The sequence below is a fragment of the Nicotiana tabacum genome, unplaced genomic scaffold (genome assembly GCF_000715075.1).
Source record: "Nicotiana tabacum cultivar K326 unplaced genomic scaffold, ASM71507v2 Un00359, whole genome shotgun sequence".
Lineage (NCBI taxonomy): Eukaryota > Viridiplantae > Streptophyta > Magnoliopsida > Solanales > Solanaceae > Nicotiana > Nicotiana tabacum.
In genome coordinates, this window is record NW_027438596.1 from 1 (window position 1) to 16560 (window position 16560).

At 38.6% G+C, this 16560-nt stretch overlaps 1 non-coding gene across 1 annotated transcript; it reads right to left on the reverse strand.

Annotated features, from left to right (window-relative positions):
• Positions 1-15008: 15008 nt before the first annotated feature.
• On the reverse strand, positions 15009-15124 carry LOC142179109 (U5 spliceosomal RNA). The gene has a single exon (XR_012707216.1). It is a non-coding gene; the product is annotated as a U5 spliceosomal RNA (small nuclear RNA).
• Positions 15125-16560: the final 1436 nt, after the last annotated feature.

Below are 16560 nucleotides of genomic sequence, written 5' to 3' on the forward strand. Positions count from 1 at the left end.
AGTCTCTTCACTGTTTTGTTCAATTACTCTGTTCTTTAAAGTCTACATTTTAAATAGAAGCCACTTTGTGGATCGTTCTGCTCTGTCCTTTGATTCATTCGCGTAGTTGCTTTTAGCTTTTATTCATTTAAGGTTCTTGGTGATTTTGAAAAAAAAAGATGTTGGAAGCTGGCTAGGAAGGAGGCAAAGTTAACGGTTACGGCGGCTAAGACTGCAGCATTTAGTCGTTTATATGAAGAACTTGAGGGTAAAGGCGGAGATAAGAGGTTGTTTAGGCTAGCCAAGATGAGAGAGAGAAAGGCCCGTGACTTGGACCAAGTGAAGTGAATCAAGGACGAAGAACGTAGAGTTTTGTTGGATGAGGCGCATATCCGTCAGAGATGGCAGACTTATTTCCATAGTCTCTTAAACGAGGACAGAGAGGCAGATCCAAGATTTTAAGACCATGGGTTCACCATGATACTTGTCATAATATTAAGTGATGTATATTTTTTTTAGTGTTTTATGACATATTAATAATTTTGCACATTATTCAACGAGATAAGCTATAGTCTTACTATTCTAAATCTGTGTTTTTCATTAATATTATTAATTATAATCCAACAATCATTGCAAAATGTTTATCTTAAAACATGTTCAGGCTTTAGCATATAATTCAAAATAAAAAGGAAAAGTAGAATACTAATGAAAATTTAATACTGTAAAAATTGAAACTTTGCAAATTTTATAGCTAAAAGAAAATGAAATTATCAAAAAGCTCTTATTAGAGCATATGACAAGTTCTTTATATGTGACTTGCTTATCCATAAAAAGAAAAGTATATTTTATCCTATAAATTTTGAATTTTTTTAAATAATTTGCGTGAAATTCAAATATGTTTATGCAATAATTTTGGATAAAAATATTTAAATCAAGTCTCATCATGGACTTAGATCTTATTGTCACATAAATTATTTATAATAAAACTAATTTATAGTGGATCAAGATAAGAGAAATCTCAATGCAAGTAATAAGTAGTTTAATTTCTGACTCCTTAAATTGTTGTTTACCATGAAAACTTGGAGAAGGAGATAAAAAAGAAAAAAATGATAAGAAGGAAAAACAAATAGAACTAAAACAAAAAAAGATCTGCGAGGTACAACTAAATACGTAGTATTATATTAATGTGTGTCCATAGGGTCTCGACCGGAGGCACCAATGCCAAAATTTGAGCATGGGTGCCATATACTCTCTATGGCTAAACCATTGAAAATTTGTACATAAAATCTGCTTTTACTTGGCAAGAGGATGGGTGCATGTGCCCCACATTTGCTAACATAGATACGCCCTTGAACGAGGATGGGAACAAAGACATTGTTCTGGGTGATTTGGGATCCTCTGAGAGTCGTTGCGACTTTGGGTATTGCAGGTGGATTAGAGTTGAGGAGGTTGTGGGGGCTAGGCGTAAGATGAGAAGGGGCAAAGCGACTGGACCAGGTAAAATCCCGGTGGAGTTTTGGAAGAGTGTGGGCAGGGCGGGCTTGGAGTGGCTTACTAAGTTATTTAATGTCATTTTTAGGAAGAAAAGATGCCCGAAGAGTGGAGATGGAGCACGATGGTTTCTGTGTACAAGAATAAGGGTGATATCCAAAATTGTAACAACTATCGGGGTATTAAGCTGCTTAGTCATACTATGAAGGTGTGGAAGAGGGTGGTGGAGCTAAGGGTGACGAGAAGGGTGTCTGTTTCCGAGAACCAATTTGGGTTTATGCCGGGACGTTCGACTACGGAAGCCATTCACATTGTTAGGAGATTGATGGAACAATATAGGGAGATGAAGAGAGACTTGCATATGGTGTTCATCGATTTAGAAAAGGCTTACGATAAAGTCCTGAGGTATGTTTTGTGGAGATGTTTGGAGGCTAGAGGGGTACCTGTTGCCTACACTAGGGTGATTAAAGACATGTATGAGGGAGCGAAGACCTGTGTGAGGACAGTGGGAGGGGTTTCAGATAATTTTTTGGTCATGATGGGGTTGCATCAGGGGTCGGTACTCAGCCCTTTCTTGTTTGCCCTAGCGATGGACGTACTAAGTCGCCACTTCCAAGGGGAGGTGTCGCGGTGCATGTTATTTGCAGACGGCATTATTTTGATTGACGAGACGCGAGACGGTATTAACTCGAGGTTAGAGGTGTGGAGACAGACCCTGGAGTCTAAAGGTTTCAAGCTGAGCAGAACCAAGATAGAATACTTGGAGTGTAAGTTTAGTGGTGCCACTCAGGGAGTAGATGGGGAGGTGAGGCTGGATTCAAAATTCATCCCTAGGAGGGGGAGTTTTAAGTACCTTGGATCTATTATACAGGGGATGGGGAGATTGATGAAGTTGTCACACATCGTATTGGGGTGTGATGGATGAAATGAAGACTTGCTTCCGGTGTTTTGTGTGACAAAAAGGTATTACCAAAACTTAAAGGTATGTTTTATAGAGCGGTGGTCAGACCGGCTATGTTGTATGGGGCTGAGTGTTGGCCAGTCAAGAGCTCTCATGTTTAGAAGATGAACGTAGCAGAGATGAGTATGTTGAGATGGATGTGCGGGCACACCATATTAGATAGGATTCTGAATGAAGTTATTCGGGACAAGATAGGTGTGGCCCCCTATTGAGGACAAGATGCGGGAAGCATGGCTTAAATGGTTTGGACATGCGAGGAGGAGAAGCACAGACGCTCCGGTAAGGAGGTGTGCGAGGTTGACATTGGAGGGCCTTAGGAGAGGTAGAGCTAGGTAGGCTGAAGAAGAGTTGGGGTGAGGTGATTATGCATGACATGACGCAGTTACAACTGACCGAGGACATGACCCGTGATAGGAAGGTTTGAAGGTCGAAGATTAGGATATTAGGTTAGGTAATCTAGATTATTCATACCGGTAGTGTTAGTACGTACTCTCGCATTTGGTTGGTAGTAGGCTTATTTGAATACCTGTCATTTTTTTTAAATTCTTTTTATATTCCGATCATCTTACTATCTTGTTGTGTATGCTGCTTTTACATAATTTTTCGGTGTTGTCCCATCTTATTTCTTGTTATTATTGTGGTACTTATGCTTGATTGAGCTGAGAGTCTATTGAAAACAGCCACTCTACCTCCACAAAGGTATGGGTAAGGTCTGCATACACACTACCCTCTCCAGACCGCACTATGTGAGATTATACTGGGTATGTTGTTGTTTAGATGCTGGAAGCTGGCTTATGTAATGTCGCATGGAGAGGGAGATTCAAGATTTGAAGTTTATGGGTTCGTATGGTAACTTTAAGTAAATTTATAGTAATAACTGGGTTCACAATTAAATATTTATAGATATTTAGTAAAATATTTAACACATACATTGTCTAGGAAAAAGTTACTGGGTTCATGTGTACCCGTATGTCGTATGGCAAATGCGCCCCCTGGTCACATGGAATGTATGCTAATATCTTGAGTTTCCAATGCAAGTTTGTTTTTAAGTGTATAATGGAGGACCCAATTAAGACAATCCGAAAACAAAGCAGCTAGCAATTATTTAGTCAAGATGCGCGCAAGCTGGTTTGGACACCATGGTTATAGTAAAAAAATACATTGCATCCCTTTTACATCTTTAGGTTGGCTCTACAATGGAATTTAGTAGTGTTAAGGGAATTTGCATAACTGGAGCTATGACAATGAAATCCAAGTAAAATGAATGATGCCCTAGCCCAGAAGAAGAATATTCTACTATTAGTAAAATGGCTTAATAGATTAATCGATAATGTGAATTCAACTGTTGATTTCAGTATGGCAATTGACGAAATTTTTATAGCTAACGGTTTCCTTAGAAAGTATTTTCAAACAACCAACATACTTATTTTCTCACAAGCATTTTTCTAAAGATATTGTTCTCAGAAGAAAAACACAAAGGAACCTACATCCACAAAATTTTCTTTGCTTTGTTATGAAAATATTATTGTGGATATCCATTTATTAATCCGCTGTAGATAATCTTCTTGAATCTATTTAGTACTCCATTGAAGTTTATCTCCAATCAGCTGATGCAGGTAGGTTGCAAGCAACTCAATGAAATGATTTGCAACAGCTTCTTATTAAACAGGTAGGTTGCGAGCAGCTCATGCAGACAGCTTAGAAGCAACTCAAGAAAAACCCCGCCGATGCTTCCCGAAAAGCCTCGCAGTCGCTTCCTTTTTTCTAAAATAGAGGAGATTTCAGTTCACCATTAGATCAGTTTGAAGTCGAATAATATATCAGTCTCTCTCCATACTTGTCTTCAATTTATTTACTTTACAGTTTTTATTTTATAACACGTTATCAGCATGAGACTCTGCCATTTTGTAACGACCCAACCGATCATTTTGCATATCACAACCCCGTTTTCCCCATTTTCTGCTCAATTTATGCCTTACAATTGATTTATGACTTATTGGGTTAGTTGGTTCGGGCCTGAAAGGATTTCGGAGTGAAATGAGATACTTAGTCTCATAATTGAAAACTTAAGTGGAAAAGTTGACCGGACATTCACTTATGTGTAAACGACCTCGGAATTTAATTCTGATGATTCCAATAGCTCCGTATGGTAATTTTGGACTTAGGAGCGTGTCTGGAAAATTATTTGGAGGTCCGTAGCAGAATTAGGCTTGAAATGGCGAAAGTTAAATTTTTGGAAAGTTTGATCGGGGAGTTGAACTTCTGATATCGGGGTTGAAATCCGATTCTAAAAATTTTAATAGGTCTGTGATATCATTTATGACTTGTGTGCAAATTTTGAGGTCAATCGGACGTGATTTGATAGGTTTCGGCGTTGTTTGTGCAAACTTGAAATTTCAAAGTTCATTTGGCTTGAATTGGGGAATGATTCGTGTTTTTAGTGTTGTTGGATGTGATTTGAAGACTCAACTAAGTTCGTATGATATTTTAAGACTTGTTGGTATATTTGGTTGAGGTCCCAAGGGGCTCGGGGGTGTTTTGTATGGTATTCAGATTATTTTTCCTTCATTTTTGCACTGTTGGTAGCAGCTGATATCTGGTGTTCCAAACCTTCCTCGTGATCGCGAAGATTGGGACGGGATCGCGTAAGCTTATTTGGGGTAGTGGTATTTTTGTTCTATGTGGTCGCAGAGAAAGGAATGCGATCGCGTAAGTGTATTAAGCCATGCTTCGCGAACGCGTGGATGAGGTCACGTTCGCGTAGAAGGATTTGATCGGAGATGAAGGGAGGCAATTGCTATACGCGATCGCATGGGGTTGAACGCGTTCGCGTAGGTTTGAGAGGCAGTGATCCGCGATCGCGTGAGTGATTTCGCGTTTGCGTAGGGTAAAATGTGTGGGCAGTGGAAAACTATTCTTCACAATCGCGTGGGGATGTTCGCGATCGCGTAAAGCAAATGACTGGGCAGAGAGTTTAAGTTCTGAAAATGGGACTTCGTCCCATTTTGCATTTTTTACGGATTGGAGCTCGGGAAGAGGCAATTTTTGGGAGATTTTCAGAAGAAACAATGGGGTAAGTGTACTTAACTCAATATTAGTTAAATTACCCGAATCCATGGTTGTTTTTAACATTTAATTGGTGCATTAAGTTAAAAAATTATGAAAACCCTCTTGGTTTAATTTGGAGATTTGATGGTCGAGTTGATGTCAGATTTGAGTAAAATTTATATGGTTGGACTCGTGGTTGAATGAGCGTTCATATTTTGTAACTTTTGTCGGGTTCCAAGACGTGGGCCCCACGAGCGATTTTTGAGTGTAATTTAAGATTTTGTGGAAAAATTAGTATTTTGATATGGAATAAATTCCTATAATTTGGGTTGACTGAATCAAATTAATTGTGACTAGATTTGAGCCGTTCGGAAGTTGTTACGCGCAGAATATAATTTTTGGAGCATTGTTTAGCTTGCTCGACATTGGATTCATCTTGTTCGAGGTAAGTAACTCTTCTAATCTTGGAGCTGAGGGTATGAACCCTGAATATATGTATTATGTAAATCATTGGGAGGTGACATATATGCTAGGTGACGGGCGTGTGGGCGTGCACTATAAAAATTGTGACATAATTGTTTCTGTGGAATTTTGTAGTTAAATAATCTTGGCATTTTCCATGCAGTTTTATGTGTTAAATAAATTGAGATGAAAAGCATATTAAAAATCATGTTGAGGCTATGTGCCAGTATTATTGAAACCCACGAAGGTCATATTGCTGTGAATTATTTGTTTAAATTGAAAATTCATACTCAGTCATATTCATTTTATTGCATATCATATCTCAGTCTCTGTTGTTATTTATTGATACATCATATCATCATTTTTGGGCTATTCTCATGACATTGTGAGCCCATGAGAGAGAGACTAGAGAGATTGATGACTGAGGGAGGCCGATGGCCTGATTGTGAGGATATATTTGGGATCGGGCTACATGCCGCAACAGGCCATGTTGGCTTTATATATATTATTACTATTATATGGATCGGGGTTGCTCGCCTGCAGTAGGCCTTAATGGCTTATTATGGCACGTGAGTTATCTGTGCGGATTCCGATATGATATTATTGCACGTGAGTTGTCCGTGCAGCACGTTAGTTACCCATGCAGATTATGGTGCTTGGGCTGTAGGAGCCCCTCCAGAGTCTGTACACACCTCCAGTGAGCGCAAGTACCTACTGAGTGCGAGTGCCGAGTGTCGAGTGCCGAGTGCTGAGTAACTGGGAGGCATGAGTGATTGTGAGGTATGCCCGAGAAGCTGTTTACGAGTGATTGTGAGGTATGCCCGAGGGGCTGTTTACAAGTGATTGTGAGGTGTGTCCGAGGGGCTATTTTCGAGTGATTATGAGGTAAGCTCGAGGGGCTGTTTATGATTTTATCACTGAGTTGCATCGCATTGGCATGCACACATGATATACATGCATAAAGATGTATTTTCTTCATGCTGTACAGCATCATATAATTCATGATTTCTCACACATTTTGACAGATGGGCATAGTGATGCATTTGTTTTTACACATGTTATCTGGAAGGAAAATGAAACATCTCATTTATTATTGAATGGAATTTTGGGAAAAATTATTGTTTTCAAACTTATTCATTTTTACGACAACTTCGGCAAACGATTTGGGTTTTCACTGATGTACTTGAAAGGAAGAACTATTAGTTTTGAAATCATGATTTGGCTGAGCATTTTATCTCTGAGTTACTTTTGGTATTATTTGCTTTATGTTGTTATGGACTGTTGTGGACTAGTGGGTTTGGACCCGACCTTGGTAGAAGCTCGTCACTACTTTCAACCTAAGGCTAGGTTTGTTACTTACTCAGTACATGGGGTCGGTTGTACTGATACTACACTTCTGCACATTGCGTGCAGATATTGGCTGATGTGCTCGATGGTTGCGGGATTTGAAGATGTACCTGTGTTCCTGTTGTAGCTGCCTCTTGTTCATGGTAGCCTTAGATTTATAAAAGCTCTGTTTATGTATTATTCAAACAGACTATGTAATTATTTTATTTCGCTTTGTATACTCTATTCTTAGAAGCTCGTGATTTGTACTACCAGTTCTTGGGGATTGTATAAGATTAAGATCTTTATTTACTTAAATTGCTTTAATAATTGTTATTGGAATTGGATAGTTGAAAATTGGCTTACCTAGCGGGTTGGGTTAGGTGCCATCACGACTAGTTAGATTTTGGGTCGTGACAAGGTGGTATTAGAGCTCTAGGTTCATAGGTTCTATAAGTCATGAGCAAGTGTCTAGTAGAGTCTTGCGGATCGGTATGATGACGTCCATACTTATCTTCGAGAGGCTACATGGCACTTAGGATATATACTTCCCATCTTTCTTTCCTTATCGTGCGAGATTGATTCGGCTTGGGACATAACTCTTTGAATTCCTTCCATGTATTCGTATGCGCACATGAGCGCTCGGTATCAGCTGTGCATCGCCGGCTTGTGATTCCATGAATGAAGTTCGAGATGAGTATTCTGTGTTTTGGTGATTGGTCAGTCTGGAGGACTTGAGGCCGGGGTTAGACCGTAGCTTAGGCTCGGTAGTTTTTGTTGTGAGAACTTGTACATTTGGACTCGTATGTCCGGTAATGTCCCTATGAGTGGAATTTGTGGCTCGATGAGTAGTGGAATGGCCTTGTGATGAGTATGATGTAACTACGGGATGTGTTAAGACGATTTGAATGTGACCAGAAGTGTTTCTGTGAAATGTAAAGGAAAGGCCATTGGGTGCTTGATTTTCGTTTTGATGTGACGTACAGTCTCGAATGTGAATATTTTGAAAGATCTTTCACGTGTTTAAATTTTGGGACAAATTAAACTCTTATGTCTAGTTAATGAGTTTGGACTCAGAAAGATTTAGTGATCGCATAGAAATTGTGGCTGCGAAAAGATATAACAAGATGCCAATTGGAGGCTAGGGAGGTGGGTTATCTCCTGGAGAGTAATCTACGTAGGTGTGTTCCTTGTAACGTGAATGAAGGGTTTCTTTTCTGCCAACATGGCGTATGTGTGGAGATTTGAATTTGAATCTGGCTGAGGAAGTTGACTTGAGTGTCAAGAGAATGATTGCGAGCTTAACGACTGATTTGGGGTATTTTTATGGTTGGCATTGCACAAGTTTGAGAAGAAGTTTCGTTGAACTGACTGTGGCATTATGGCAGTATTAGAGTATTGTTATTGTGAGTTATGGAATATTTTAATCTATGGCTTTGAGCCAAGTGGGGGAGCCTGGTATTGATAATTCAATTTCATGATTATATGTAAAGGTTTAGTTTTGGGCTGAGGCATACTGGTGGGTTAGTTATGACTTGCAAAAGTTGAGATCGATGATGACTCGAATAAGGAAATTCCTGGATACGGGTTGTATTTCGCTTATGAATATATGAAAATCGTGGGATGAGTGAGTTATTATTTGTGAATGATGTAGTGCGCACGGAGTATGAATTTGATAGGTGGTATTAAAGTAGAGTTACTTCTTTGAGAGTTATTGTGCTAATGGGGCACATGTCATTTGGCCCATTTGGGCGGTGTAATGTGGATGTGAACAAAGGGGGTGATTCTCGAGAAAGTTCTAATGGATTCGAGATTTATATGTAACAATTGAGAATTTTTGGCGGATTTGTTTGCGGCTAAAATTTGAGATTTAAGTTGGATGGTGTCGAGACTTGTGTCATTTTTGTATATCATTATGGATTTTATATTATGGTATCAGGAAGGTGAATGAAACGGCCTTAGACTCAAATAAGGTATTCTTAAAGTGAGTGTTTCAGTTGTGGTATTTATATGGGTAATTATGATGTGGTGAGACTCTAAAGATGTTTTGATGGTTTCTACCATGGTTCGAACCAGATATTTTCTAATAGTGTGGGAAACGTGTTGTGTATTGTGATTTCCTCCTAAAAGGAAGCAAGAGGAAGGTTTCTAACTAACCGGATATGTAATTTGCCGGTGACCAGAGTTGATAATGAGATTCTTGTGCTTTTTACATGATGGTAAGATAGATGTTATGTGTTGTGCGGAAGTTAGATTTACATGTACAACGTGGTAGTTCAGTCTTGAAGGAAGGTAACGAAGTCTGGACTGAATGGTCATGAATTCTTAGACAACATGGGCAGTTCTAAATGACTAGATGAATACGATTACTACTTGGTGTTGTATGAGAAGGGTGCATATTTCAGAAGGCACATTGTATTTTGACTTACGGATGTTTAATTAGTATTACGGTACTCACATGGTTGATAGACTGCTGATATTCAAATTTTTCCAAGTGGCATGAAAGAACTTTTAAAGTATTTCTCGTGGGATGATCGTGTATGAGAGAGGTGTTAGGCATTCGGGCGGTGGAGATAGAATCCAATATGGTGATTCGTGTGTTTTATGGATTTGGAGATTGGGAGTTCTCAGGAGCAGATTGTTTTATGGTTTTGGACTGTGAAGTTGTGGCCGGAGCTAACCAGATGATAGAATGTATTATGATTCAATCATTATGGATTTTCGGAGGGATTTTTTTATCTATTTTTGGGTAACCCAAGTTGATTTGGGGGTCCATTGGTAGGCCCAATTAAGATGTGTATTCTACACCGAGCCGGAATGGTTGGCTCCATACTGCTATTGTTGAGGGATGTGTCATTCGGTTGATGTTGAACTTATTCGTGTTCTGAAATGATCTGTGAGTTACTCCTTTATGCTACAAGGAGTTGTGATTCATTGGTTATGTGCACAGATGGTGCGGTTCTATTTGAGCTTTATAGCGAAATTTGAGCGTGATGAGTATTTGGGTATTGCATGATCGATTGCGTAATGGTTATGTTCTTTCAAGTTTTGTGTGGCATTTTTTGTCATTTGTCTCTCTGTGGTTATTGATTTTGAGTGGGGTGGCTCGAGGTATATATTATGGACCAGCGTTTGGATGGGGTCACACATTGCAGCGGAGTTATGTTAAGGTATGAACCTTGTATTAGAATCGGGTGATGGTTCCACAGTGTATGATGAATTTTCAGCGTTTTGTTGTGGCGGTACTTGTTAATATGGCGGGGCAGTTCTCTCATTTGAGTCATTTTCCATGACTGGGTACATTTGAATTGCTGCGTATTAGTGCACGGATAGCACGAGTTGTGGCTCTGATGTTATATTGGTGCGACATGTCTATGGAACAATTGTGTTTAGTAATATAAGGTCATTGGACCTAGAATGGATAGTATCAGGTTTGATTTCGGTATATTCGGGAGTATAATATTGAGAGTCGGCTCAGAAAGTGATTATGGTTCTAGTTGGGGCGAGAGAGCTCCGTGACTTGTTGATCTGGTAAGTGGTCATGAAATTTTGCATGTTTCTTTTATTATCAACAGTGTAAGAAGGTTTTGGGATGAGGTTTGGTTCGATATGGGTTTAATACTAGTATTTGGTTAGTTTTGGAGTAGTCACTGTGGTCAGGAATGGTGCTATGAGCATGCGAGTTGTGTAATATGTTAGGTGATTATGTATGTGGTTATGGTTATGGTTATGGCTTGATACAACTTGTTCAAACACATACAGGGTGTAAATGTAAGATTCGTGTCTTCAACAAAATTCTTAAGGTTGGAAATTAAATTCTAAGGTTTATGGGCTAAAGTTAAATCAATGATTTCAGTTGTATTGAGTTGTCAAGCTCATATGGAATAGGGTGACATGGGTTCACCCCCGGGTACGTGTGTGGTAAGATGGAATAGAGATTTGAAGATTTTGAAGGTTAAGAACAACTCTTGGCACGTTCGAGGACGAACGTATGTTTGAGTGGGGAAGAATGTAACGACCCGCCCGGTCGTTATGCATATCACAACCCCGTTTTCCCCATTTACTGCTCAATTTATTCCTTACAATTGATTTATAACTTATTAGGTTTGGTTTGGGCCCGGAAGGATTTCGGAGTGAAATGAGACAGTCTCATAACTGAAAACTTAAGTTGAAAAAGTTGACCGGATATTCACTTATGTGTAAACGACCTCGGAATTTAATTTTGATGATTCCAATAGCTCCGTATGGTGATTTTGGACTTAGGAGCGTGTCCGAAAAATTATTTGGAGGTCCATAGTAGAATTAGGCTTGAAATGACGAAAGTTGAATTTTTGGACAGTTTGACCGGGGAGTTGACTTTTTGATATCAGGGTCGAAATTTAATTTTGAACATTTTAATAGGTATGTTATGTAATTTATGACTTGTGTGCAAAATTTGAGGCCAATCGGACGTGATTTGATAGGTTTCGGCGTTGTTTGGGGAAACTTGAAATTTCAAAGTTCATTAGGGTTGAATTGGGGTATGATTCGTATTTTTAGTGTTGTTGGATGTGATTTGAAGACTCGACTAAGTTTATATGATGTTTTAAGACTTGTTGGTATATTTGGTTGAGGTCCTGAGGGGCTCGGGCGTGTTTCAAATGGTATTCGGATTATTTTTCCTTCATTTTTGCACTGCTGGTAGCTGCTGATTTCTGGTGTTCCAAACTTTCTTTGTGATCGCGAAGATTGGGATGCGATCGCGTAAGCTTATTTGGAGCAGGGGTATTTTTGTTCTATGCGGTCGCAGAGAAAGGAACGCGACCGCATAAGTGTATTAAGTTGTGCTTCACGAACGCGTGGATGAGGTCGCGTTCGCGTAGAAGGATTTGATCAGTAGATGAAGGGAGGCAATTGCTCTACGCGATCGCATGTGGCTGAACGTGTTCGCGTAGGCTTGAGAGGCAGTGATCCGCGATCGCGTGAGTGATTTCGCGTTCGCGTAGGGTAAAATGTATGGATAGTTTACTTTGTGCTTCACGATCGCGAGGTCATTTCCGCGATCGCGATTAAAAAAATCTGGTCAGTGGAAAACTATTCTTTGCGATCGTGTGGGGATGTTCGCGATCGCGTAAAGCAAATGACTAGGCAAAGAGTTTAAGTTCGTCCCATTTTCCATTTTTGACGGATTGGAGCTCGGGAAGAGGCGATTTTTGGGAGATTTTCAGAGAAAACAACGGGGTAAGTATTCTTAACTCAATATTAGTTAAATTACCCGAATCCATGGTTATTTTTAATATTTAATTGGTGAATTAAGTTGAAAAATTATGAAAACCTCTTGGTTTAATTTGGAGATTTGAGGGTCGAGTTGATGTCGGATTTGAGTAAAATTTGTATGGTTGGACTCATGGTTGAATAGGCGTTCATATTTTGTAACTTTTGTCGGGTTCCAAGATATGGGCCCCACGGGCGATTTTTGAGTGAAATTTCGGATTTTGTGGAAAAATTAGTATTTTGATATGGAATAAATTCCTATAATTTGGGTTGACTGAATCAAATTAATTGTGACTAGATTCGAGCCGTTCAGAAGTTGTTATGCGCAGAATGGAATTTCTGGAGCATTGTTTAGCTTGCTCGACATCGGATTCGGCTTGTTCGAGGTAAGTAACTCTTCTAATCTTGGAGCTGAGGGTATGAACCCTGAATATATATATTATGTAAATCGTTGGGAGGTGACGCAAATGCTAGGTGACGGGCGTGTGGGCATGCACTATAAAAATTATGACATAATTGTTTCTGTGGAATTTTGTAGTTCAATAATCTTGGCATTTTCCATGCAGTTTTATGTGTTAAAGAAATTGAGATGAAAAGCATATTAAAAATCATGTTGAGGCTATGTGCCAGTATTATTGGGACCCACGAAGGTCATATTACTGTGAATTATTTGGTTTAATTGAAAATTCAAACTCAGTCATATTCATTTCATTGCATATCATATCTCAGTCTCTGTTGTTATTTATTGATACACCATATCATCATTTTTGGGCTATTCTCATGACATTGTGAGCCCATGAGAGAGAGACTGGAGAGATTGATGACTGTGGGAGGCCGATGGCCTGATTGTGAGGATATTTTTGGGATCGAGTTGCACGCCGCAACAGACCATGTTGGCTTTATATATATATTATTACTATTATATGGATCGGGGCTGCTCGCCTGCAGCAGGCCTTAATGGCTTATTATGTCACGTGAGTTGTCCGTGCGGATTCTGATATGATATTATTGCACGTGAGTTGTCTGTGCAGCACGTGAGTTTTCCGTGCAGATTATAGCGCTTGGGCTGTAGGACCCCATTCGGAGTCTGTACACACCTCCAGTGAGCGCAGGTACCTACGGAGTGCGTGTTTTGAGTGTTGAGTGACTGGGAGGCATGGGTGGTTGTGAGGTATGCTTGATGGGCTATTTACGAGTGATTGTGAGGTATGCCCGAGGGGCTGTTTACGAGTGATTATGACGTATGCCCAAAGGGCTGTTTACGAGTGATTATGAGGTAAGTCCGAGGGGCTGCTTATGATTTTATCACTGAGTTGCATCGCATTAGTATGCACACATGACATACATGCATAGAGATGTATTTTTCTCATGCTGTACAACATCACATCTTTCATGATTTCTCACACATTTTGATAGATGGGAATAGTGATGCATTTGTTTTTACACGGGTTATCTGGAAGGAAAATGAAACATCTCATTTATTATTGAAAGGATTTTTGGGAAATTTTTTTTGTTTTCAAACTTATTCATTTTTTTGACAACTTCGGCAAACGATTTGGGTTTTCACTAATGTACTTGAAAGGAAGAACTATTATTTTTGAAATCATGATTTGGCTGAGCATTTTATCTCTGAGTTACTTCTGGTATTATTTGCTTTATGTTGTTATGGACTGTTGTGGACTAGTGGGTTTGGACCCGACCTTGGTAGAAGCTCGTCACTACTTTCAACCTAAGGCTAGGTTTGTTACTTACTCAGTACATGGGGTCGGTTGTACTGATACTACACTTCTGCACATTGTGTGCAGATGTTGGCTGCTGTGCTCGATGGTTGCGGGATTTGAAGATGTTCCTGCGTTCCTGTTGTAGCGGGATTTTACATTTGTAAAGACTCAAATTGGGGTTCTTCAAAATTGGAGGACAAATTCTCCCAAAAGTTACCATATTTAAGAAGCCATAAATAAATACCCATAATTATCTACCGATTAACACATTTTCTATCCGTATTGAATATGGGCAGGTCAGATATTTAATCCATTTTTATATTAATCGTTTTCAATCCGCTCATATCTGATCCGATCTGCCCGTTTGTCACCCCTAGTGCTGGATTAAGGGTGTTTTACACATACAACCTAATATTAGAAAAAAAAACATATGATTACTGCAAAAAGTCACTAAACTTCAAAATCTCAAAACCTCCTAACGAAGAACAAAGTGTGATATAATCAACTATAGGAATACAATGTGCATTCCGCTGGATAATCTTACTCGATTTTTATTGTTCTGTTCAAACTTATCAATATCAGTAGGCTCATATTATTATCAAATGGGAAGAATTCCCTATATAGCTTCAGATGTTGAGTATCTGTTTCCAAAAGTTAATAAGGGAAAGTTACTCCCAACTGCAGTAATAAATTATCATTTTCATTCAGAAAGATTAACATAAAAAAACTCACAAAGTCTACCAGTTAATTCCTCTTATATCCCTATTAAACATCAACTTGAGAACCCCTCCAAAAATTGGCGTATGCCACTAAATGCAGCGCTTACACGGTTTTCTTTAGTAAAAGGCGAAAGAATAGTTCGCTTTGTGCTCACTACGTGGCTGCATGAGTTTTGCGTTGTGCTTAAGTAACCTTTTATATCAACAAGAAGTTTGGGCTTACTCTTTCTTTTATGATGTGGGAGTCAGCTCTCTTCTTCCGCTTTAGTCTCTTCACTATTTTGTTCAATTACTCTGTGCTTTAAAGTCTACATTTTAAATAGAAGCCACTTTGTGGATCGTTCTGCTCTGTCCTTTGATTCATTCGCGTAGTTGCTTTTAGATTTTATTCATTTAAGGTTCTTGGTGATTTTGAAAAAAAAAAAGATTTTGGAAGCTGGCTAGGAAGGAGGCAAAGTTAGCGGTTACGGCGGCTAAGACTGCAGCATTTAGTCGTTTATATGAAGAACTCGAGGGTAAAGGCGGAGATAAGAGGTTGTTTAGGCTAGCCAAGGTGAGAGAGAGAAAGGCCCGTGACTTGGACCAAGTGAAGTGCATCAAGGACGAAGAACGTAGAGTTTTGTTGGATGAGGCGCATATCCGTCGGAGATGGCAGACTTATTTTCATAGTCTCTTGAACGAGGACAGAAAGGCAGATCCAAGATTTTAAGACCATGGGTGCACCACGATACTTGTCATAATATTAAGTGATGTATATTATTTTTAGTGTTTTATGACATATTAATAATTTTGCACATTATTCAACGAGATAAGCTATAGTCTTACTATTCTAAATCTGTGTTTTTCATTAATATTATCAATTATAATCCAACAATCATTGCAAAATGTTTATCTTAAAACATGTTCAGGCTTTAGCATATAATTCAAAATAAAAAGGAAAAGTAGAATACTAATGAAAATTTAATACTGTAAAAATTGAAACTTTGCAAATTTTATAGCTAAAAGAAAATGAAATTATCAAAAATCTCTTAGAGCATATGACAAGTTCTTTATATGTGACTTGCTTATCCATAAAAAAGAAAAGTATATTTTATAATATAATTTTGAATTTTTTTTAAATAATTTGCGTGAAATTCAAATATGTTTATGCAATAATTTTGGATAAAAATATTTAAATCAAGTCTCATCATGGACTTAGATCTTATTGTCACATAAATTATTTATAATAAAACTAATTTATAGTGGATCAAGATAAGACAAATCTCAATGCAAGTAATAAGTAGTTTAATTTCTGACTCCTTAAATTGTTGTTTACCATGAAAACTTGGAGAAGGAGATAAAAAAGAAAAAAATAATAAGAAGGAAAAAAAATAGAACTAAAACAAAAAAAGAGCTACGAGGTACAACTAAATACGTAGTATTATATTAATGTGTGTACATAGGGTCTCGACCGGAGGCACCAATGCCAAAATTTGAGCATGGGTGCCATCTACTCTCTATGGTTAAACCATTGCAAATTTGTACATAAAATCTGCTTTTACTTGGCAAGAGGATGGGTGCATGTGCCCCACATTTGCTAACATAGATACGCCCATGAACG